Here is a 25,220-nt window from a genome sequence, read left to right as displayed (position 1 = left end):
TTGGTTGAAAAATGGCTTTATTTAAACACACACCAATTGGCTGGCTGGCTGGCTGGTGGAACACAGTCATTGAATCATAATACATTCGAAAGGTAAAAGCAGTCTCACTTATTGTAAACTTTCGGCCCGTGACAAACGAACCGAACCGCGTGTAAACACATAAATATACCCGACTTATATTAATCCTCACAAACCGCGACGCCGGGAGAACCGTTCTTTTGCCATTTCGTACGATGCGTTTTTGGCCACCGACCTGACGGTGAGCAATGTGTGTGTGTGCGAGGTGGGTAAATCTCAGGCCGACCCAACATCCCGCAACATCCCATGGGTCTACACCGCACAAAATGGGTGGTAAGTGGTGCAACGGCGCACTTCCATTTGATATCAAAGAGAAAATTATGAACCCAAGTACCGGCGAAACGGTGCTTCGACACACACAAATACACATGAACCCGCCAATGTTGCCGGCGACAAACGCGACCCGCGGCTCGAGTTGGGCCAGTTTGGAAAAAGATGGCATAATACTTTCATGCGACTCTCGCGTGTGAAATTTGCGTACGCGGGCACACGCGGGAGGTTAGGCGCATGGATCCCGGTTACACGGGTTGGAAAACGCAAATAAATCGAAAAGTTTTCTCTCGTATACACTCCGGCCTCCCGACATGTATTTTGCATTTTCTTCAAATTAATTTATAAATTTAAATGTAAATAAAAATCTATAAACATTGTGCGGCACTGTTTAATCCTTTTTCCGGGAGACCAAAAAAGCTTCGGTGGCGTTACGTGCGCGTGTGGGGGACATTCAGCAACAAAATTCATTCCGAGCGAGAGGATCGTGTTAGTTAAAGCTCGCTTCTCGGTTCGGGTTCCACGCCACGTGTTACGCGGCCCATCCGATGGGATGGGGCTAAGTGGTTGGAAACTGCAATGCCGTCAGGCGAGTGGGAAAGCTTTGCCGGGCGCGCTGTGAAAAGGGATTGTTTCGAGCATTAACCAGTACCCGGTGCTGGTTCGGTTGCATGGCGCGGTGCGCCATCAAACACGAAGTAAACATCATTTGTACATTTGCGCCCGTTTGTTTGACACTTGTGTGTTGGTGGTGGACAACGAGTTGGTTGGGAGTTTCTGCAATTTTGTTTGATGGCAAACCACCGCGTGGCTTTGTTGCTTTACTTCTATCGAGCCTTTCTAACAAGAAAATCACATAGTTGATAAATTATCATCAAAAACAAAATCAACAATACAGCTCAAAAAGTATATTAGCTAATTAGGTACGTAAGTAACGGGGTCAAAGTGATCTGCGATTCTCACTACAATGGCCACGTTGCGATTAGTTATTTTTAAATCCTCATTTGCATCTCGTCTAAATAGGATATATTGCTTTAGAGGAGTAAAAAATCCAGAATGAGACTCAACCGGTCAGGTCTTTTTTGTTCCCTAAATCTTTTTATTGCAGGATCAAAATGAAAAAAAAAAAAAACATTTTCGTTATTCTACATCGTCAGCATTGTAATTCACATATGAATAGTGGAAGTCACGATTCTCCTTCCATTCCGACTACCATCAAAGAAGAGCGAAAAAAAAGAACGATTCAAACTCTTTCATATCTGTGGTTAGCGGGAGAAGCAGCAACTCCGGGTGCCGAAGGTATATTATAATTTAGTAAAATTAAAAAGTACTACCATTTCCCACAAGGCTGGCGAGAAAAACGATAACGGCCAGAACCTGATGACCCCGCGTTCGTCCTGCACACGTGGCGTTCCGTTTTGTCGAGTTGATCTACAACCTTACATGCGCGGACCACGGCTAATCAGGGTATGAGTAGCTGGTAGAAGCCATCATTGCCACCACTACAAGCGAGACCCGTTTTGGACACGTTAATATTCATTTGTATCCCTAATTCCCCAAACTTGAGAAGTACAAGTATCATCGCACAGTTTGCTGCTGTTCTTCGTCTGGTCGGAATCGGCTGAAAAGTCATCACCTAATGGTAGAAAATAGCATATAAAAGCGAAAAGAACGGGAAAGAGAGTGTGGAAAACAGGAAGAGATTGCAGATTCGAGTGCTCCCCAGAATTGGGATGACAATAAAGCAATCTGGTTGCTGCATAACCCTTCTTTCCATTGTGACCGGTGTTCCGGTCTCCACTTTCTACATAAATCGCTTGTGTTTTATGATGATTCCTATGGAAAAATGGGAATTCCAGAAAAAAGTAGTACAGTATTGTACAAGTAGGGAAAACCGTATTAGTGTAACATGTTTAAATTAATACAAAGCCTCTTACAGACCCTTGATATGTTTTTTTCCTCGTTCGTGCATCTCCATTAGCGACCAAATCATGATGGATTCTTTGCAGCACGATAAAGGCCACATAGACAGCGTATGTGCACGTCCCCAATTGTCTGGACACTTGACCCGTGATTTTGAAAGACGGTCGATTATTTTGAAAAAATATATCCTTTACTTCAAGATCGAATATACTTTGTTCAATGCTCTCCAATCATGCTTCCAAATGGGTCGAGTCCATAAGAAACATACATCGGATGAACTTTTACCTATTGGTGCTTGGGGATGGTTTTATTTAAATGTTTAATTTTAATGCCTTAACGCGATTTTGGCACAGAATTGATTTTTCGCCATGGTCAAAGAGACTCACCCTCGCATATATAAAACAATAAATGTTCTCGTTTTTTTCGCTAAAAACCCTTTATGGAGCACGTATAAGGCTACGAGTGTAGGCGAGATAGCTAACAGTACACATTGGTGCTGAGCGTATTTATGTTTTTCATCTCTCCATTCTTTTCCTGCTGTATGGGAATTAAACTTTTTGTAGTCATTTGTCTATATTTGAAATGAGCGAAAATGTGCCTGCGTTACTCATATTATTGTCTCACCCCGTCACTAACCGCTTAGCAATTGTCGCGTTTGCGAACGTGATAAAGAAGTTTTTGGGAAACTCCATATGAAAAATATTGGCTATAAGCCTTAGCTTTTTTTGGGGAAATTTAGCAAAATTTTAAAAATTGATTTACTTTGATGCGAATTGGTTGGAATAAGTTTCTATTCACTCAAATAATGCTTTAAATAGAAGAAAGCATAAAAAATAAGAAAAAAATTAAAAAATTCTGAAAACCCCAAAATTTCCTAAGGGGTTAGCCTTGGTTTTTTTGGGGAAATTTTGCAAAATTTTAAAAATTGATTTATTTTGATGCGAATTGGTTGGAATAAGTTTCTTTTCACTCAAACAATGCTTTAAATAGAAGAAAGCATAATATATAAGAAAAAAATTAAAAAATTCTGAAAACCCCAAAATTTCCTAAGGGGTTAGCCTTGGTTTTTTTGGGGAAATTTAGCAAAATTTTAAAAATTGATTTATTTTGATGCGAATTGGTTGGAATAAGTTTCTTTTCACTCAAATAATGCTTTAAATAGAAGAAAGCATAAAAAATAAGAAAAAAATTAAAAAATTCTGAAAACCCCAAAATTTCCTAAGGGGTTAGCCTTGGTTTTTTTTTGGGGAAATTTAGCAAAATTTTAAAAATTGATTTATTTTGATGCGAATTGGTTGGAATAAGTTTCTTTTCACTCAAATAATGCTTTAAATAGAAGAAAGCATAATATATAAGAAAAAAATTAAAAAATTTTAAAAATTGACTTAATTTGATGCGAATTGGTTGCAATACGTTTCTTTTCACTCAAATAATGCTTTAAATAGAAGAAAGCATAAAAAATAAGAAAAAAATAAACAAAATCTGAAAACCCCAAAAATTCCTAAGGGGTTAGCCTTGGTTTTTTTTGGGAAATTTAGCAAAATTTTAAAAATTGATTTATTTTGATGCGAATTGGTTGGAATAAGTTTCTTTTCACTCAAATAATGCTTTAAATAAAAAAAGAATAAAAAATCATAAAAAAATAAAACAATTCTATAAATAAAACAATAGAATAAACAACAATTCTATATAAACTCCTAAGGCTCCTAATGAGTTCGCAAACGCGACAATTGCTAAGCATGTAGTGACGGGGACATACGTATGTATTTTCCGGACAGCTGGGGATAAGGTGACTGGCCGATCTTTTTAGCACAATCATGTGCCGACTGTTCGACTACGAAACAGTAAACATCGGTTCTGTCGCGGCTTGTCGATGAATACGGTAGGGTAATATGGACGTCGACCCTTTCGAACCTTAAGAACTCGGGGACATACTCGGTAACCCAACTGCGATAATTCCTTTACCTTCTTTCCATTATCCACACGGTTTGGTTGGTGATTTTTCCATCCCCAACAAAGAAGTAATTTTTCAGTTCGGTTTTTTTGTTGTTGGTGTATGTGTGCATTGGGTTCTTGTACTTAGGTTCTCAGTTTTTTTATTTTGGTTTTGGTTCTATTTGTGGACATTTTTTTACGAATACATAATAAGAAAACCACGAACCAGGACATATTTGAAAAGCGGATCACAGCAGTGAAATGAGAGACACACAGATAAATATTTTAATCTCATGATGGGAACTCAAGCCCTCGAAAATAAATAAAAACCTGTGGCCAGGCACACGCGGGACAACGTAACAACATGCGCGGCCTACGGTGGCTGGAAGATAAATAATGAAAAAAGAGTTTCCCAACTACCCACACTTATCTTCAATATGGTCTCTTTTTCTCTCCCGTGCCGTTCTAATTCGGCTGGGTCAGTTGGAACCTTCACTTAACCGGATGGGGGAAAATGCGCATCTTTGCAGCAAAACGGGACGGGAAAAGGGTCACCAACCAGCGGCTTTGGCACCGGAATGACTGAAACAACGTTGACGGTCATGCGATTAAGAGCATTTGTACGAAATCGTATCCGCTTAAAATATACACACATTAAAATATAGGAATTATTGTTTGAGAGGTTGCAACGACTAAAAAGTTGACTCTACTCAAAAGCCAAACCTTAGCGGAAAGCGGTCAGATTGAACTCAGGCGAAACAGAGAAAACATACGGCACCATAATACGATGAGGAAATTATGCTTCTGTTTCCTTGCGTGCGTGTGTGACACACCGACAGAAATGGCAACGCAATGGCAAAAAAAGGATATAATGAAAGAATATAAACCCCGAAAGGGACAGCGAAGAATGGTATAATTTTTCTTGTTAACTCGATGTATTTTTTTTTAGATCCCGATGGTTTCCACTGCCCAAAACAAGCTGGAAAGGGTTTATCCGACTTTTTCCAGTGGCTTTTCTTCCACCGCTTGATCTGGTTACGGCGTACTTAGGTTTTCGTTTGCACAAATAACTATCTTGGATTGCCGGTTGTTGGTTAATGCGACCCTGCGCGTGTATGCCAACACCTACATCAATGGACGAGGACGGACTTTTCTTTATCATCCGAATAAAAAGAGCTGGATATTGCCCGGTTTAGGTAAGATGTGAACTATGAAAGTATTATAGGCGTTAGGTAACGGTGGCCGCTACCGCAGAGCCCAGTCGAACACAAGTTTTTGCCTCATGTCCTTTTCCTGGTGCCTCAAAAAAGGGAGTTTGAGATTTTGAACTTTACTTAGCGAGAGTTGAGACAAATAAACAAACCCCCCCGGACACGCTTGTCCTTCTGTTCTTTCGGCGCTTTTTGCGGTTGGATTTAATTTATGTGGATACGCTTCTTTTCTTCGTAATAAGGAAAACTGAATGCTGCACCACTGCTTCCCATGCGTCCTTGTAAAGCGAAGGGGCATCGAAAGGAAAATATACTATACAATAAAAATAATCCTATACACGCGCTAGTGAGCATCTGGTAGATGTGGTTTTGGTGTCGTTAAAATATTTACAAAACGTAACTATCTCCACAATACTATTTTATGTGTTACAACTAAAACTTGCCGTATCGGAAAACTCACCCCAAAAAGATGGTTGGTACCTTATTCTCAAACAATAAATCAACCAACCCAGGACCCAGAGTCAAGAGCAACGGCGTCTTTCGCGATTTTCGGTACTACAATCATTAGCGAAAATGCGAATCATTAAGAAACGGTCTGACCGATGATCTGCTTTGCCAGGTAGCGACAATAACAATAATCGTAAAAAATTAATCAAACTCCTTTTTCGAACACCAATACCTCTCGCGGGCGGGAAAGCCACTACCGTTAGCTTCTCGTCCTGTTTTTCAAGTATTAGCGCCGCCATTGGTTAACGTTATTACAGTGCAATAATCGTGACCATTTTTCAGCCAAAAACACTGTCGAACGATTATTATCTTGTTCGTCATTCATTCCGTTCCGTTTCGACCCGGTCCTGTAAAACGCCATGGAAGGGAAGGAAGTACCTAAGTATTCGAGGCTCTGGCAAATATCAGAGCGATTTTAATTTCGACGTAACACTTTCGGCATCAGAAACACACCACTCGGAGCTCGGAACAAGCGTGTCAGGTTCGTCGATAGTGTTCGCCATTAAAAGTCACCTTCCGCGCGCCAACCCGCGTTTGTTGTTGTGGTCGATAATGGCTAACAACGACTGTTAGCGAACGATGGCGCGCTGACTGCTGCGCCGGTGAAGATAAGCCAAGCAACCAAAGTAATGAAACCAAATCGGTGACAATAAAAATTTAAAATTATCCCACCATCACCACAACCGAAGAGTAAACAGAAATGTAGGACACCCCGGGGTTGGGTGGGACAGGGTTGTATTGTTGCTCGAAAGGACGTAATGTACTTTCCGCCTTTTCCATAATGCCACAACACGCGCTCGATTCTCTCTCGAAGCCTTTCGATGGCTGATAATCCGCGTTTGTCGGCGATGATTATTACCGGTGCGCTGGAATCCACTGTTGCAGTTTTAGAAATTCATGTTTAAACATCCTTTCGTACCCCCCGTTTTTCCTGGCAGGGGACGAAACGAAGCAGAATTCTGCGAGTTCCAGTTAATTGGTCGTGCATTTTTGATTATTACGCTACCACCATTCAATGTGAAGCAGATTAGAAATGAACAGAATTCTCCTCCATTACTCCATTTTTAAACTCTACTCATCAAAAGTCATCGATGTAAGTCGGCCGCATTTGAATGACACACTTAAGGTAAGACGCTGAATTAGTCTCAACCCTTTTATCATTCACACACTAGAGATAGAGTGAAAGAGCGTTACGTGCGCACACTTTGCTAAAACGGCAAAATTATTCAAAAACTGCACAATCAGCACAAACCAAGGTTTCTAAAGACCTTGAAGAAGCCACTGTTACATTTTTCTCGTACCATCCACAAACTCCTGCGACAAGGTGGAACAAGGCAGGAAAGATTTAAAGACAAGGTACTAACCAAGTCTTGTGGTATTGATTGTCCAAACACGATTCCTCGGAGCTAATCTTTGGAAGATGCAGCAGAGACGACAGTGTAAGTAAATCCCCCCGGAGAGGCCTCAACAACTCAGCTCAGCTTTATCCGAAAGCCCCTGAGCGGTGGGAGCGAGAAAGTGTTAATTTCTAAAGTTTATAAAAAGTATTAAAATTCATTTCGTATCAAGATTTGCATGCGTCCTTTACAACACTTTTTAAGAGTCGCTGTCGAATGTTCAGCGAGCTGAAGGGACGTATCATTGGAAATGGGCGCATCTTTCCATCGGGGAATTCCGCAAGGCTACGACCATGGGTGCGTGCTTATGTTTCTTGACACCTTTTGCAGGATACACTGACGCAATTGAAGCGTGATTGTGAGTAAAAATAAGCCCTTAAGCGAACGAGATCACGTCGATGGGCTTGTGTGTGTGAGGTAAGGTGCGCACTAATGCCCTAATGAGTGTGAAAACCATTGGCAACTCGTTCAGTAAGTAGAGGGAGCGACGGATATTCCTCGTTCTTGAACACGAACATGAACGAATGTACAATGGCGATGAGACTCTCGCGACGTCAGCGCGAATCCGAGATTTTTATTAAAATATGTAAATTTTAATTTTTACTGTTATGATTGGATTATTTCGGGGCAAACTAATTACTTTTACAGATCAAATAATCTAATGTCTTCAATTATAAGCAAACGGACGGATGGAGCTTTGAACCACCTTTGGCTTTTGGAGATGCAACACAGAAGAATTGCAAAACGACACCTGAACTTGTTATTTTATATTGATGGAAGAAAGCATAGCATCGAAAAGCAACGCAAGAAGATGTAAGTCTGCTGAAGATATGTATTTTAAGGATAGTGGGAATATATGAAAATAAACAAGCAATGGGTAAATATCCCGCTTCCCACTTTACCAAAAGCATGTGACATTCTTTTATGCAAGGCAATGGATGGTACTCTTAGCAAGATAAAAATTATAACTACTCCCAGTTTGATCGTTTCTCCCTGCTGGTTTTGTAAGTCAACGCCAGCAGGAAGAGTTTTATCAAACATTGCCTCATTTTTCTTTCCCGACCATGAACGCGACCATTCAATGGATAGGAAATTCACCGGAAGGGGTTGACTTTTTATCGCGTCAAGATCCTTTACATTTCATAAGAGAATGGGATGTATCAAGTGAAGGCAGCAAACGCTCTGTCGAACTCCGGGGAACTTTAGAAAAACCACCAGAAAAAGAAGCATTCCATCGGCCGAAACCAGACCACCAGACCATCAATCGTGTGAGCCATGGTAACCTGTTTCAAGGGAGAAAACAGACCATGGCGGCTGAAGCAGGGTGCTATTACTTTTGCCATCCGCATGAATATTAGCATAATTCTTCGCTCTACCATTGGGATTGAGCCTATCGGTGGTAGTTAACGCGAACGGGAACGCGTACTTACTAACAAGAACGGTGGCATTATCCCGTTCGGTTTTGGGTGTGGGTACTTTTTATCCCAAATAATTTCTGATAGTGTAACCAGTACAATTGATGCGACAGTTTCCAGACCACCCGATCCATTGCGAATTGTTGTGTAGATAAAAGGAAGGTAGGTCGTTTATCGGAGTTCCTTCGATTGAAGCGGAAAATTCACTGATCCTTAGGATTGTTTGTCTGTGTGCTTCTGTTTTCCCGAGTATCTGGCGTCTGACCTCGACCGGTCGACTGCCAGCAAGTTTCTTTCTTTAAGTGAACAACTCTTTCCCTGAGCAAGCTGGTATGAACTCTCCTACAAATTCGATCTGCGAAAGGAGAACGCAAGAAAGTTTGTTTTCTTCACTATCTGCCGGCAGAGAATAGAATAATCCACTCACTGATAATTACAACACTGTTCCTGCAATTAACGATTGCAAAGCTTTTCTGCATGGGTTGATATTGTGAACTGATTATTTTTATTAGCTTGTGTAAAATTATTGCTTATTTCAAGATAAAACATTTCAATGCTCCTTCCAAAGACACATGAATATATCAAAAATCATTGTTCCACAGTGTCACAAATGCTTTACAAAAATTCCACCCTGATGATGGTGGGGGAGTTTGCAGAAAATTCTTAGTTTTCAGTAAAGTATACCGTCTCGTCCTGCCATGGAAATAATCCTTTGATGCTTGAGTAACCTCTATGATGTGATCGTATGCTTTCATCAGTGAAAGAAGATGCTTGGATAAAAATGACGAGTTAAGTGATGCGGACTGACTGGTTTGCCGTTTCAGCATGACGGGTAGCAGAAGATTAAATGACTTGTGGAATGAGTGATCTCGTGTAACGATAGAGGATCGCATGGAGGAAAGACAATGAAATCATCGCGAAGAATCTGTGCTGTGCTTGAGCAGCAACCGAACACCCCACCCAACAAACAAGAAAAAATGTAGTCAAAAAAGAGTGATTAAAAGAATAGCATAGCCAAGTAGGGAGAGCTCGTGAGGGAAATTCAGCCGATGGTGGTGAGTATTTTTGCCATGCGATGTTAACGTGAAACAGGAGCAGCAAACATTTTGTGTGTATACTGTTGCTCTTTGCAACGATATGTGGAAGAACAAGAACAAAAAAAAGCGGAAAGAAAAACATTGGAGGCACATGGTGTAAACGTCCCACCGTGGATGTAATGGGAAGATATGCAATGAACGCAACATTAAGACAATCTCAATTGTTTGAAAAATTCGTCTTCTGTTATGTTAGCTATTTTCATCAGCACAAGCGGATGGAATGGAGGAGAGAACTTTTGGTTTTGGGTTGCAAATTTGGGGTTGGGGTTGCAAACCGCCCCTATGCGATTGAAAAATGTTAACATCATACGCATTACACAAGGCAATGTTTGACTTTTCATGGAGGGGAAAATAAGGGTTTTCATTCGAAACATATTAAACGCCAGCGATGGTGAAAATATGATACAAACGAATACAAGAGCTTGTTGATCATTGAATAGTAAATATTACCATTACAAAAAAGTGTATCAATACACCAATTAAAACTAATCAACATATTATTGCTTTCTGAAAGAAGATTGTTGGCCGCAAATACTGTCAAATGCAATTATGCAATGATTGTTTCTATTTGTAAAACATCCCTGCCATACTATGTAGATTCATACATTATTCAGTGTCTGTTATGCTCATGTCGGGATAGCACACTCATATTCAATTCGTTTGATAATGATCGAATAGCAAATTACCAGCATACGAACACAGCCATTAGCAAACTGAAGTACGAGATGCTAACAACGAACATGCGTACATTTTTAATTGATGCACAATTGGATCCAGAATCAATCGCGTTGAAGCTTTTGGTCGACTCCAAGGATACCTTCAAGATGGTTCCACCCTACTCTACTGTGTGGCGTGTTTAAGGTTGTGATAGCAGACTATGAATATTAATGACGCTTTGGAGCATCTGGATTTGACACCCAATACCTGTTCTGTGTAGCTTCTGTGGTCTCAGTTGCCTAACGTAAATGAAGTCGGCCGGTAGGCACATCAACGATTCACTGACTTTCCCATCCAGACTGGGTGCTTGGTAATTCGAAATCGAATAATCACTGTTATCACCAGATCTATCAGCAGTACATTACCATTACTTTGTTTCAATAACGATGGGGCAGAGTCGTTTCGTTATGCAGTAGACGACTATAATTACTTCACCAGATTTGATTTTGTTTTATGCATTTTCATTTCTCAAGTTTTCATTTCATTTTTTATCATTTTTTCGTCCTTGTCCTTGGCAAGGAATAGACCATTGGCAGTAGGACCGTTGCTGTTGTGATGATTGATTTTTAAATTAATTTTTAATTTATGCAGGAAACCACCATCAAAACCCGAGGCTGTGGCAGTATGTCCTACCAAACATAGTGAAGGAAAGGAAAAATTTCCCTCAGCCTTACCTTGCAGTGTTTATGCTTTAAAAAAAAACATTCTACACGACCTATCAATTTCTGTTTATTACGCCATTATAAAGAGAACAAAGGACAAAACAAAACCTAGGTTGGCGAATGTTGCGGTGAAAGGAAATCACTTCATTTCTATCCATTTTCCATTTCACAGCACACTGGTGGTGGGAAATTTGTATTCAATTTTAATTGAGTTGTGATTTAATGTATTCACAATTTCACCTCGCTCAAAAACAATCGCCCGTGGGACGTGGATTCCTGTGGCAAAACTTTCCCGAACAAAATTCTGGATCAACGATGGGGACACTTTCCACTTGGTCACTTCTTATTTTGAGATTGTTTTTTTTTGACATCGAATTTCGATTTGAGGTCGTTTTAACAACAATCTACTGCTGTCGGTCATAATGTTTTTTTTTCGCTCTCTAGTCTTTTGGGTAAAATTGAATTAACTAAGACTTGTTGGTAACCAGAAGCTTCGCACAGGTTGAAACAATGATAAGAAAAATGTTATCAGCCAGAAATCGTCTATCAAGATTTCTTCTCCGATGGATGGTCGACTCTGTTTAGCCACGACGAATAGATAGATAGAAGGTAGGGAAAAGAATGATTTTGTTTTAATTTTTCGCTCCAATGAAGCTTTCTTTCTGCAGACACAACCCAAATTTGCAAATGTGGAGTCAGATGTTATGCAGGGTGAGGCATTGGCAATTGAAAAATTTCCTACAAATTAAAAGCATTTCTGTTCCTGCTGTGCTTTCCACCGTAACACCTTTTCTGGTGTGTGTGATGTGGCGAGAGGATGGCTTGTTATGCTGGTTTTGATTTATTAATCACTGAGCGCCGTGCTGTTGTTGTTACAGTTGCCATGCTAATGCTGTAACTGATGGTGGTACCGTTTGTGGGGTAGGAGACAAATTATGAACAGAAAAATTCAACATTTCTTTTAACTCGCACCTCTTCTAACGGCAACCGTAACCAGATTCAACAGTGAAGGGAAACCTCCCCCTTAACGCACGGGCGGCGACCAAGGGAACTAACGAAACAACGGGCGAACGGGGTGTGGTGATGATTTCTTCTAATGACAAATATGTGTTGAGAATTAATCTAATTATTCGAAGGTGTTACAAATTTTCCGAAAATATTCCCCATTATCGTTGCGTTAATGGCGTTTGTTAGCGCACGCTCACCACCGAACAGACACCGGTGGCGGTAGCTGCTCAATGACGCCCTCGGGGGCTCCATTCGGCGTGAAGGAAATTGAAACACGCGAAAAAAGGGGTTGAGAGCAAAGGCTTCCCCGTGCAGAAATAGGTCCCGCTGCCGGTTGTTTCTGGTGGTGTCTAATATTTATTTGTTGACGAGTTTTAAGGAGCCGTTCTCCTTTTTTGTTGCCTATATACCGAGGAAAAAAAACCACCCCGGAACCGTCCATTACCCATAAAGGAAGAAATCGGTCTGCGAAGGCCCGAGCGAAGACACTTTTAACGGGGTAAGGAAAGGATGGGTGCGATCGGTGCAGTTCAGGGAAGGAAGTTAATGCGATCTTAACACCTCCCAAGCGAGAATGGCTGCGAGTAAACGTCACCAAAAGTCGTTGGATGCGTAAGCATTTCCTCATCGTACCGGGTCGTACACCGTTCCTATTGGGAGATTAGTTGAAGATTGCGTTCTGGTTGCGGTACGTGAGACAATTTCGAGTGCTTGCTTTTAGCACTAATGGCTTACGAAAGGGTACCAGAAACACGAGCGTAGTAGTGGAGGAAACTGCCATCATTGCCATTGAAGGATATTTACGTGTTGCTGGCTTGCAAACAATAATGATTATAAGTGCGTGTGCAAATGAGGGGTATTATTATTTCGATAAATTGACATTTTTCACCCTGAAGGCTGAAGGTGCGCCGGGGAAGGATTAATGCTCGAATTTCATCAGTAAACATCAGGTGTAAGCTTTCGCGGCAAATGGACATTTTAAAGCGAAGCTTTGAAAATAGTAAACAGTTCTATGGTAACTAAATAAAATGCTATGGTCGGTACGATTGCACAAGTTAAGTTGATCGACGCCGTAAGACGAACCTGTTTGGCGAACCGGTAGGAAAAGTTTGTGAACAAAAGGTTTTTACTAGCCGAAATTGGCTGCTAAGCACAATTAACTAAACTTGCACCGGAACAGCTTTTGCGTTAAATACCGCATGTTTTGTAACAGGGACCGGGGGCTATAAAGAATGAAAACTTGTTATCAAACTTTTATCCAGTTACTTTTTGAATTGTGTCGTTTTTTGCCGTTCTGTGGAAATACATCTTGCGAGCGCTGGCAAAAAGGGTGCAATCCTTTACGCTACAGTACACTTCAGCTGGCGGGTGGATGGAAAGCCGGCACCTCCTTGTTAACGTATTTCATCGAGATGATTTGAAGCTCTGAAGGAGGAGGCGAAAAGCAAGTCGGTCTGGCGGTCATTTCTTGAAGAGCAGCATTTCTGAAAAGACTTTCTTCCATTGAGCAGAGGATGCATCCGAAAATCGACTACAGAGGCAGTCGAATAGAAGCTCGAATTGTAGTTAGCTTCAGTCGAAGATAACCGAGCAGAAGATTTTCAAATTTTGTCATTTTTTATAAACCTTCCTTTTCTCGGTTCCCTTCAACCATTCCCGCTTGTGTGCTACTGCTTCAAAAGATTCATTGCTACAAACGAAATGAAAAAAGTGCCACAACGACGACGCTGGCAAGGAACATATCCTTGTTTGCTGGTGGAAGTCCACTAGCGACAGGTGGAGTTACAACACTACTGTGTAAGACACTGTGTGCATGAACCATGCTGCTACTGTTTGCTGTAGTGCAGTTACGGTAGTGAGATTGTCTTCTTGCTGGAGGAGGAATTTATTGAAGGTAAAAAGTTTGGCTAATAATTTGCATTTTATATTTTCCGTCTCTTCCCTTGCGGAGTTTGGAACCCATGGAACTACATTCCGTCAGTACTGTGGGGGGGTGACAAAATCAAATGGATCTTGTGTTTCGTTCGGAAAATGAGACAAATTTCTGGAAACTGGGAAGGAACGTTGGGTCGACGATAAAAATAAGAATCAAATATGTACGACCGAGACCACGGATGGGACGAACGGCAAAGAAATAAGATGGGTGGATGACAACCGGTATGACAATTGCCTTTTGCTAAAAGCTTCCCGGTTCTTGATCGGGGCAGTTGGACCCGTAACAAGAAAGGCAAGCGAAGCTGTGGTAAATTATGCTCTTCTAAACAAGATTACAGTTCTGCTGTCCATGGAATATCTTCTCGACTGGAATCATGAATGGTTTATTGATAATAACTCGTATAGAAAATGGGACACGACCGCACAGAACCGGACACGTAAATCAACATCTATTCCGATCTTGTGAAGTCTTCCAGAGGTTTCCACTTTCTTCCGGGTAGCTTTGATTTGGAACAATCAGCTCTTTTTATGTGTAAATAAAAAGCTAACCACGCTAAAGAATACATTTCACCGTACATGAACAATAGAGCAAGGTCCTTCGGGAGCCAATTTGGGAACAAATATATTCAGATTGCACGCCGAAACAGGGGTCGCATTTAGGAGCTGCATTCATTTTGCACCAGTGCAAGCCGATGCACTTCTTCTGACCATGAATCGTGGGAGGGGCGATAACAGCAACAGACTTTGCTTCAACCTCTCTCACCGGGACCCGTTGAGGGCAGATACCTGCATTTCCGCAATTATAATTTCAACGGGTTTGTTTCCGGTTCGTGTGGGAAAGAAGCCATCATAGTCATCATCAGTACCGCCATCTCATCTCCATTACCACCTTCACCACTACCTACTAGCAACTTCATCATCACCATCGAAAATTGTCGAAAAGGAATATAATACGAGCAATAATAATAATATGATATTTCATTCTCATTTGCCTCAGCGACCCAAATGAAGGCCTGGACCTTCATTTTGCCGTTAGTGCTCTGAAAAGCTGGGCCACAGCAGTGTCAGTGCGATGATGCAGGATGTTTCGAAAATGAGGGCCATCAACAGGAAGGAGCAAAGCTTGTATACAAAAACAAAAAAAAAGAGGCGAAGCTGGATGATAACGGGAGGAAGTGGTTGTACGGCATAATAAATACATCGTTTCGGTTGGCAGCAAGGACGTTCGGGTTCGGCTAGAATGTTTGCTACTATCATCATCCTGTTCAACACACAAGCCAGAGGAGAGACAGAGAGGTTGGCTGAATTCGCGAAAAACTGCTTTCTTCACCAAACGCTTTACTAACCGCCCCATTCCATCCGTTGGGAAGTTCGCTCATTTGAAGCAGATCATCCATTTTGTCCGAAAACTCAGGTCAGAATGTTGCAGAAACATCGCCAGCAATGTTGGGCAGGACAACGCGGGCGGTTACAGTCAGAAAGTCCTCTGCATTACCTGAAGATCGAAATGAAACAAACGAAACAGAAACAGCACCAGCCAAACCCCGGCAGCATCCGGTCACATCCGGCATAACGCAAAAGTCGGGAGCAAATTTTCTAGTTAAATTAATTGTAAATTTTGCAATTATTATTTTGCGGTGAGGTAAATTAAAAATCATATAATTTCATAGCTTCTGGTCGGTTTGGCGTCGCGAAACCGGGGGGAAACCTAGCTTTCTAGCGAACGGAGTCAACGAATGTGATGCCGACCAGTTTACCCGTGTTGGGTGAAAATGTGTTTCACCAAACGTTTCTGGACTACCATTTGCTAGTTTCGCCCACGGGTATATGTATAGTTGGGAGACTGTGCCTAATGCTCGTAAACGATTCCAACATCTGGTAGTATTCAAGTTTTGGGCCGACGGAGAATGAAGCGTTGGGAAGTTACGTTCATTCCTGTTTGTACGGTATTTTGTTGTGAGGAGCTTACGTTCTAGTGTACGGGTTTTAAGACAATATAGTAAAAAAGTATAGTTGGAAATAGTAGGAAATTATGAATTCCGGAATTATTGATCTTTCAGTTTAATAATCATACCAATACCACTAGAATCGCTTTAGTAGTTCATTATCAGGACACAATGTCAAGTACTAACTCTCAAAGTACACTCTCAAACAAATGGCTTGCACTTTTCATCAATCATTCTACCCCGCATTAGGTCTTGAAGAACCACAGTTGAAAAACAATGATAAAGTGCATTATCATTGTCGCCAAGAATAGCCGGAAATTTTCGACTCTTTTCCGAAAGAAAGCGAAAGAAATCTAACGCCGATTTAGGCGAAAGTAACCCCAGCACTATAGGAAGCCACCACACGAGGCAAACCGTTACACTCGAAAGAAATCTTTGTACTTCTTCGAGATCCGAGTTCCGCCAGAAAGATGGCCATCTTTTGTTTCGACCACGAATAAATTTGTCTTATCTTGCATCCGGGTTGCTTCAGAGCTACCGGAACACCATTCCAACCTTTCATCTCGCCCGCTCCCTGATCCGTGGAGATGCGACGTCAGTGAATTTCAGGTGGTTCATGGCTGGCTAGCGAAGAGTTTCCACTCTGCCCGACACTGTGGCTCAGTATTGCACTGGGTTTTATTAACTCTTTTAATTTTATGACCATTTACTTCCGTTTCCTAAGTACGATTCCTCGAGCGTAGAAGTTTATCCGAGGGCCGTAGATTCACATTCACAAACGCAACATCATGCTGCGGGGAACGGGCAAGAAGAAAACGAACGAGGGAAGTGCTACAGGGGTTGACTTTGCACAGTTGTAGTAGTTGCGGACGGTGATGCCGTGCGCTACGAGTATCATCGTATCAGTCCTAATTCTTCCACCTGAGTGCCTTGCGGTGGAGAGATTTTTGAAAAATAATTTAAGATTTTTATTGAATCTCTTCGCCGGCAAGCGTTTCCTTTACAACCACCACCGCGAGATGGTTGTGCACTTTGTTGGTTCCTATTATTTGCACTGATGCGAAATTAAAACCATACCAACCTGTGCGTACTGTTTAGCGTACATTCAAACACTTATGACTTCCCGTGTTTCCTCTTTCGATAGGTGGTAGGAACGCATATTTTAATTAATATCCTAACACAAACCCCTATACGGAGATGTCTCCACCAAGTGGGGGAACGCAATCGGAAAGATAGACGTTTTGCAATTGTAATGGAATGGGCAAAACGGCGACACCAAGGCAGGCCAAACCATATTTGCCCACGAGCAGCCAAAAACCACGATCACACACATGATCAAAGACATCCGTGTGAAGAAGTCGACGGTTTTCCCCGGCTTTTTGGCGGTTACTATTCGTCGTATTCAACTTAAACACCTGGTTGGCAGGATGGTGCAAAAATATTAAATTACAAAATGCCGCACTAGCAGTGTTGCGGTTCAATGATTAAACGGAATGAGAACATTAGATGAACGCGGTAAACTACGCGGCAAATGTTTAAGATCTGTGAGATTGCACGAGGTAAAACATATTGATTACAAAATTTATTTCAACAATATCTAGATAGTTTAAAAGTTTGATCATCCTCCAGCTATGAATCTTGATAGAGACTTTCTTCCAACATAAAAGCTAATCTACTAAGAAGATAGCCTCCTTCCAGACTAGATTCTTCAATTATATTTTTTGGTCCGTTATTACAGGCTACTGTGCACAGACTTTCACACTAAAACCTTCAGCCGTGCGTAAGATAATCTTCTTGTCGATCGTAAAAACTCATCCCCAGGAAATGGAGTGCAAAAGTAGCAAGGTGCACCAGAAAAAAGGTCTATTTGCAGGTCGAAAAAAAGGGCCACTTGAGCTCCATCAATCAGCTGCGCTAAGTCCGTTGAAATATGATTGCACGATAGGGACGACAGGCTATACGGTCGGGCATGAACCTCATTCCTTCGTTTCCACTTGCGGAGCGAATAGCGAAAAAGTACAAAGCTGCATTCTGGAATAATCTAAATTCCCGAAATAGCGGAAAGGAAAACACACTACGTTCACGTCGGTCGCCCTTCAATTCCGCTGCCATTGCTGCTGAAAGGATTAACAAAAATTCACATATTTATGGTCTTGTTCAAAGTCATTCTCGGCCTTTCCTTTTTTTTGGTTGCGGTTGGCCCACCCTTGCGCTTAAAAATGGGAAAGAGGTGGTAAAAGAAAGAGCAACCGAAGGATGGCCGTAAGGTGTATGTTCCGCTACGACTCCTCACAATGTTGCATTTTTTATTCATGTCCTAGCCAACATCGCCCACCGATCCGGTTGGCGACCGGACCGATTTAATGTTGGGCAGGCGGATGAGCTGCATTTGCTGTGTAGATGATTTTTTTTTCTCCTCCGGGACTTTCGGTCGGTGAAGCTTCCTCCCCATAGAGGGCAACATTCTTTTTCGGTGCGAATGCAGCACGCTAAAACGAAAAGATTCATGGCGTCGATTACACGAATTTGCTTATGCATAGGCACGACCTGGCGAGAGAGTTGAAAAAAAAACGAAATCCTCCCGCTTCTCTGATTTTAGAGGCTTTCCTTGTAATGGTCACCGGCCAAAAAAAGGGTTGTCAACCTGATAACCATGCGCCACACCGTGGGGAAAAGGTTTTGTTTTGGTCACAGTGATTAGCTAACAGCCGAAGCAAGGAGACGACAGAAAAAATTGATTCCAATTTTGATTGGGCTGGTTGTTTTACGAGACGAGAGGCCGTACAGATTTTATGCCCTTTATGAACAATAATAAATTAAATAGAATAAGAAAAGCCTTGTTGCGCTCGGGCCGGGTCGAGTGGCTGTATTGTAGCCCGCCAAATGTCCAATATTTTAGGGGCGAACCCCTTTTGTTGACGGAACGTGTCGACCAAATAGTGCGCGCAGAGGACAACTTGTGTACATCTTTCATCGAGGGTTTTGTATTATTTATTTATACAGCCTCTCCCCCTCCACTTCCTCCTACAGCACAGATCAAACTTCCTGTCCATCTTCATTGCGCCACATTTTTGGGGACAGGATTTTGGACTGATTTGAGATCATCACCATAAATCACGAATCCTGTGCCTGCCACCGTTACTTTACACGGGGCCGAGTGGATTCAGTGCAAGGGAATATGAAGGTGCCCTTAAAATTTCTACGAAGAAGATTAAAAAATTGCATTAGGAGTAACAAAGCGAGCGAACACAGGGTCACCGTGTCAGAGAGTCAGTTCCTCAAATAGCGCCAGATTCCGGGTGCGATTTCATCACTCAAATTTCGTTACTTTCACTCATTGCACTTAGCAGCAAACAAGAAGGAAAGTAGTGGCTGTGCCGTGCCGTAGAGTAATTCAAAGGGTGGCACAGATGAAGAATTTTATAGGGTCAGTTTTTATGAGCGCATAAAATACAGTATTCACGAACCTCGGGCACCGGAGCAATTTTTCTACTCACCATTAGCTTTCCCGCCATGATTAACAAACGGTTTACTCCTTTCCTTTTTTCCTGTGCTTTGCGTACAGATGGCCAGAATACCACAATGGCCAACAAAAATCGACGGGGATTAGCAATGTTCAAACGGTAGCTTACACACGCGCATCCACACACACGCACACAATACTGAATATTACAGAAAATGCATCATGAAAATGGAGGAAGTGTATGAAAGAAGGATAGGCGTCTGTAAATATTAGATAAAAAGGAAAGTCCTGACAAAACAAAAAAGATCGACTGCAAAAGAACGGATTCGCATATTCTCGCGGCGAACTAAAACTTCCCCCAACGGCTAACCCTTTTTGCCCGGTGAATTTTGGACGTAGTGAAGCCGTTGCGAGTCGGAATCCAGGGTGACATTTTGAAGGTGAACACAGCTTCGCGTTTGCTTTATGGGGCCGGTGAGTGCACCCCCACCACCAAGTGGGCTGTTTGTTTTTCGTTTTTCCCACTATTGCTGAGGGCCATTTTCCGGATTGTGAGACCCGGCCCGTACAACGCTCACCATCTGCAGGGGATGAATCGCTGCCGCATCCGCATCCTTGGCCGTGCGTTTTATGTGTGTAAATTGCATGTAATTTTTCCTTGTCGTGTTTCTTGGAGATAATTTTTTTTATGCTATCTTTTCCCATCTTTCCCACCGTTGGTATCCCCGTCTCGATACACTTCGGATCGCATCGTTGCTGCTGGTGTCGATTTTTTGTCCGTTCGGTGCTGAACCTTTGGAAGAAAATGGTGATTTTTTATGTTTTTCAATTTCAAACCGGCTTGTTTGTACCCTTTCTCGGCGATGGTTTTTTCTGCTTTTGTATGTTTTTTCAACACCGATGACTCCTGTAAGCGCGATAGGCCCATAGATCGTAATTAATTAGCCTTTGCTCAACGAGACATGAGGGTGACGATTGTGGAGATAAAAATGGATAAAATGATAAAAAAACGAGCACAATCCTTTCAATCGTCCAGAAATCCTTAAAAGACAATTAGCTGCTGTAAGCGAAGCGTAAAATCAAAGAAATATAAACAAAGCATTTGAATCTATTCCGGCAATAATACAACGCGACCGAGGAGAACGAAAATATATTCGTGTTACAAAACATATGTTTACCCAATTTTGTATGATTTGCTTCTATCGTTGGCACCTTCAAAGATGAAATATTATGCAAAGTATCATGGGTCGCGTGTTTGGGGCAAACATTTTGGGCAAATTTTTGCAAGAAAACCAAGCAGAGTGAGTGAGTACCCAGAGAAACATATTGCTGGCAGTTAATCTTAGAATCCCGCCGCTATTACAACGGCCCTGTGGTCGGTGGAAGCAGATTGGCAAAAGGTTTTAATTTATGCGTACCACTGTATGTGGACGAATCGTCATCTATCGTCGTCAGTCAATGCGCTATCCCAACCGTTCCCGAAGGACTTGAAACTTTCCGGCGGACACCTCATCTACATCGGCCTTTAGACACACACACACACCAAAAACAAAGCAAACAGCGCCAAAGAAAGTCACCTAAGAAAACGCATCAAGCATCGGAAACATCGCTGTATATTTGTGTGTGTTTCCGGGGATGACCGAAGGTTGACTAAATCCTTGGGACTATTATAATGACCATCGGAAGGATGTTCGTGTGCGAGGTGTGGTTTGCGGTCGACGTACGTCGTTACATCCACTGTCCCGTTATTTGTTATAATTAAATGAAAATATTATTTTTAATTAGCGCCTCGGCAGAAGAAACGGGCCCAAAGACCTGTGGTGCTTGTCGGGTTGCGCGCGTTCTATGGTCCGGTTTCATTTATCTTTGAATTTTAAGCCACCCGTTTTCACTACGGTCCCTTGTCCCGGGGATGGGGTCGTGATACGGGAAGCGTTAAAAACAAAAACCGTGGAGTTGGAGATAAAAACGATGAAATAACTCAAAGAAACCCACTCAGTTTTTCTTACATGTCCCTTAAACACAACCTTGAGGGATCGCGGCTCGAAAGTATGAAGTCCCCCGGTGGGACGGTAGTGAAATTCGCGCTGGTGACAGGGCATACGCACACACACACATGTGAAGAAAAGTCAGGGAAAAGTTTGACTGATGGATAAAAATTTGAATATGATTTCCATCTTCCATTTCTAACCCTCCCCCACGCCCTTCCACAGACTTCTATACACATTTGATCCCACATTAGAAGGTTTTTCCCACCCTCTAGCAGGGATCTGGTTCGCTGGTGGTAGATGATGGTTAAAAATCTTGCAATATTCGCGCCTCAACGGCACAGTCGAAAAGAAATGAGTTCGCAGATCCGTGACATTATTTTTAATTTAAAGTTTTGTCGTTTGGTAATCAGAGATTAGAGATTTTTGCTTCCGTCTTGCTCCGATACTGAAGGTTCTACCTTTTCCATCCCCCCGACACTCGAGCCCGGTTCGCTTGCCGCTTCTGTCGCACCCCGGAGATGGGACGCTTTACGGCCACCCCGTAAAGCCCCGAAGGAAGGCTCGTGAATCGTTTCTTTTGATCTTTTACCAGTCAAACGGTGACCCGGTCGATGCCAGGCACCACCGGTGTGTGCTGGCGAGCCGAACCCACAAAATCACATTTTCCACGCATATGACACGACGCATCACGCATCATCTTCATAGTACCGAGTTCGTTTACGTACATGCAAGCTGGGAAGGGAAGGACATACCCGGGCGAGAACAATTTCATGTTTACAAATGACTTCTTTTCACCCTGCGGGAAGAAGATTTTTAATTGAATCCTATTTTTCTCTCGCGTGTCCTTGTTTGTCTACGTTGTCATATATGCGAAGATACACACAATGAGGCCGCAGATCGACAATGGCACGGAAGGAATAGGTATATCGTCTTTGATAAAATGCCCACCCGCGATGCGTGTGCCTGGTTTTCACGTGTCCTGAACTGATCATTTTTCTGACAAGATTCCACCAGCATGCATGTTCTGAACGTTCGCTTCAGATAGGAAATAAAAGGGTAAGACAGCAGCAGCAGAGGAGTTTCACACATTCATGCGACTTTTTACCGTTGGTTTTATCCGTGAAGATAAGATTCGCGTAAAGCAAAAAAGGAAAAAAAACAACAGCGACAACACAGCGCGTGCTTTTTGCGGAATGTTAAAAATGGCAAAAGCTTGACAGAAATTCTTTTCACCCTGTTTCACATTTGGCAAAAAAGTCACAAAGAGCGGATGGTGAAAGGATGTGCCCGCAAAGGAAGGAGTAGTTATCACTTATCAAAAGCGAAAACAAGCGTAGCGTGAATTTTGAAGGTGATTATCGCCCGGTTGATGGTTCTGATCTGTCAAAGGCGACTCGCTTAAAAGGTATATAGCATGGGCAAGGGTTTGGTGAAGGCTTTAAAAATTTATTAAAACCTCCCAGAGAGCATGGTGGGGGGAAAAACGATGGCATATAGAAGGTACCTCTCGGATGTGGCCTCCGGATTTCACCTGCTGGCTCGATGGCTATAATATCGCGAGTAAAGGGTTAACGTCGTTGCTGCCATCAGCGGTGTGGTGATGGGCCCCCTAATGCTGCCAATGGCATCGATGTTTGGTGGTGGCTTCTTTCGTTGCCCAAACGATACATATGTACACGTCTCTATGGGATGTCGGGTGAAGACCGGGTAGTACCTAAATGCGTTCATTTGGCTTTCATACCTTTCACCAGCATTGTACGCGTGAGTGGAGAGTGATGTCGAACGAAGAGTGAAACGATGTTTTCACCAAGGAAGTGACGACGCTGATAACGGAAGATGTGGACGATTACTACGTATGCCCACCGTTCGATGCGTGTGTCATCTTTAGTCCGTTGTTTCATTACATTAGCATATTATTAATATGTTGGTTTTCCTGTATTGACTAAACACGTTCACTGAGGTTTCATTTTTATCATTGTAACAGTAGTGAGTTTCCTTCAGTGTTTCTTTTTTTTCTTGGCAAAAAGGTGTTTTTCTTTAATTTTTTCCATTTTGTTTCAGATTATGGTAGGCAACAGCTCTTAAAGCACGATCACGGTAGGACTGCAGAAATAATCGCAAACTGGTGCGACCATCGTGACCGTGCGGTGTGGCGAACAATTTGGAATATAAATTTCAAACTGAACACATTAGTTAGGGAAGTTTTAAGTCAGGTAAAGACATTATTATAATTCATGTCACTTTGTGTGGAACCATCCGCACCGTAAAGCGCGGGGCCAAGGGTACCGAATGGCGAAGGACAAGAGGAGTTTTTTTGTCGTGTTTTATACCACTTCTAAAGGATACTCGTAGGGATTTGGTTCGCAAAAGGCCATGCTGTAAAGAAAATAACAAGCAACGGAACCCAGGTTCAAGGAAATCAGCGTTTCATATGGCACCAACCTGACCAAGCCAGCGAACCAAGCCTTACGAAACGGAAAGAAAAAAACAAACAAACACACACACAAACGAAGGACACAATATCTGCACCGAAAGGCAGTAGCAGAAGCTAGTTATAAAAATATGCGACACCGTTTGTGTTTAATTGCGCACCGTGACGCACCATCGGGAATTCGCGCGGGATACACGCGAATACTGGGAACCCATACGGGTTTCGTCCCAAAAAATTCAATCCAGTCCCAGGCCCAGTTCTAATGGAGCTAACCGTTGGAGAGGTTGAGAAACCGTTCCGTTTAATATGATTTCGTTACTTGCGGAGAAGGAAATAAATATTTATACTACGCACGCGGTCGTCGGCCTAGGACCGAACAACCGACGAACGCGTGAGATGATGGCTTTTAATCGCTTTTTAATGGCGCAGCATCAGCGAGTGTGGTGTTTTTTGATTTATTTGAACACAACCGACCGGTGACTTCAGCTCCGAGGTTTTTGGGGAAAAAGAACGCCACCGTGGAAAGCGTGTTTGCACACGAAAGGAAACTGGGAAGCAGATCGTACCACGCTGGACCCTTCTTCCCAGGCCGTGGACAGGCGAAAAGAAGGAGTGAGGAAGTGATGCGGAGGAATTGGAACGGAATTGGTGTTGCTTAAACACATGTATCACAGCGCAGGGGCAACGACGCTCTGCGACTACCTGCCACGAATGCGAAAGAGATTTTTCGGGAATCAAAGAAAAACTTCCATTACGTTTGATCATCATGATCCTTTCATTTTGTGCAGATTTCTGGTACGGATCCCTTTCCGTAAAGGTGGGCTATCGTTTGAAATAGGAACCCCGTCGCCAGTGGACCTCGTACTACTTCGTGTCCTGGGCAATGACTATCTAATGTGCAAAAAGACCCACGCCGCCAACGGTCGAGAACCTGCGCCGTCGCCAATGCAAACCAAAAGGTTACTTACGATTTTTACGGACTTGCGATAAATGGACATAAATTATCCTTGCCCCTCCAAAAAAAAAAAGGAAAGTCCAGGCGCAAATTGTAGAGAAAAGGGGTACGAAACAAAAAAAATAATGGAAGAAACAAAACTCATACATGGCGCGTACACCTAAGCCGTACATTATGGGCGGACAAATAAAATGTAATAAAATATTAAAAGGATTCTCGCTTCGGATTCCCTTCGCCGTCCCTTTTCTCGGTCTCCCCACAGTCGGCGGGCGGATTTTT

The 25,220-nt window shown here is 42.4% G+C and overlaps 1 protein-coding gene across 1 annotated transcript in view; it reads right to left on the bottom strand.

Moving 5' to 3' along the window:
- Window positions 1-25,220, bottom strand: part of LOC125762570 (nuclear pore complex protein Nup88) — a 50,207-nt gene that overhangs the window by 5,383 nt on the left and 19,604 nt on the right. The window lies entirely within an intron of this gene.

The sequence above is a fragment of the Anopheles funestus genome, chromosome 2RL (assembly GCF_943734845.2).
Source record: "Anopheles funestus chromosome 2RL, idAnoFuneDA-416_04, whole genome shotgun sequence".
Taxonomy (NCBI): Eukaryota; Metazoa; Arthropoda; class Insecta; order Diptera; family Culicidae; genus Anopheles; species Anopheles funestus.
The sequence above is the reverse complement of the archived record's forward strand: the minus strand, read 5'-3'. Positions and strand labels throughout refer to the sequence as shown.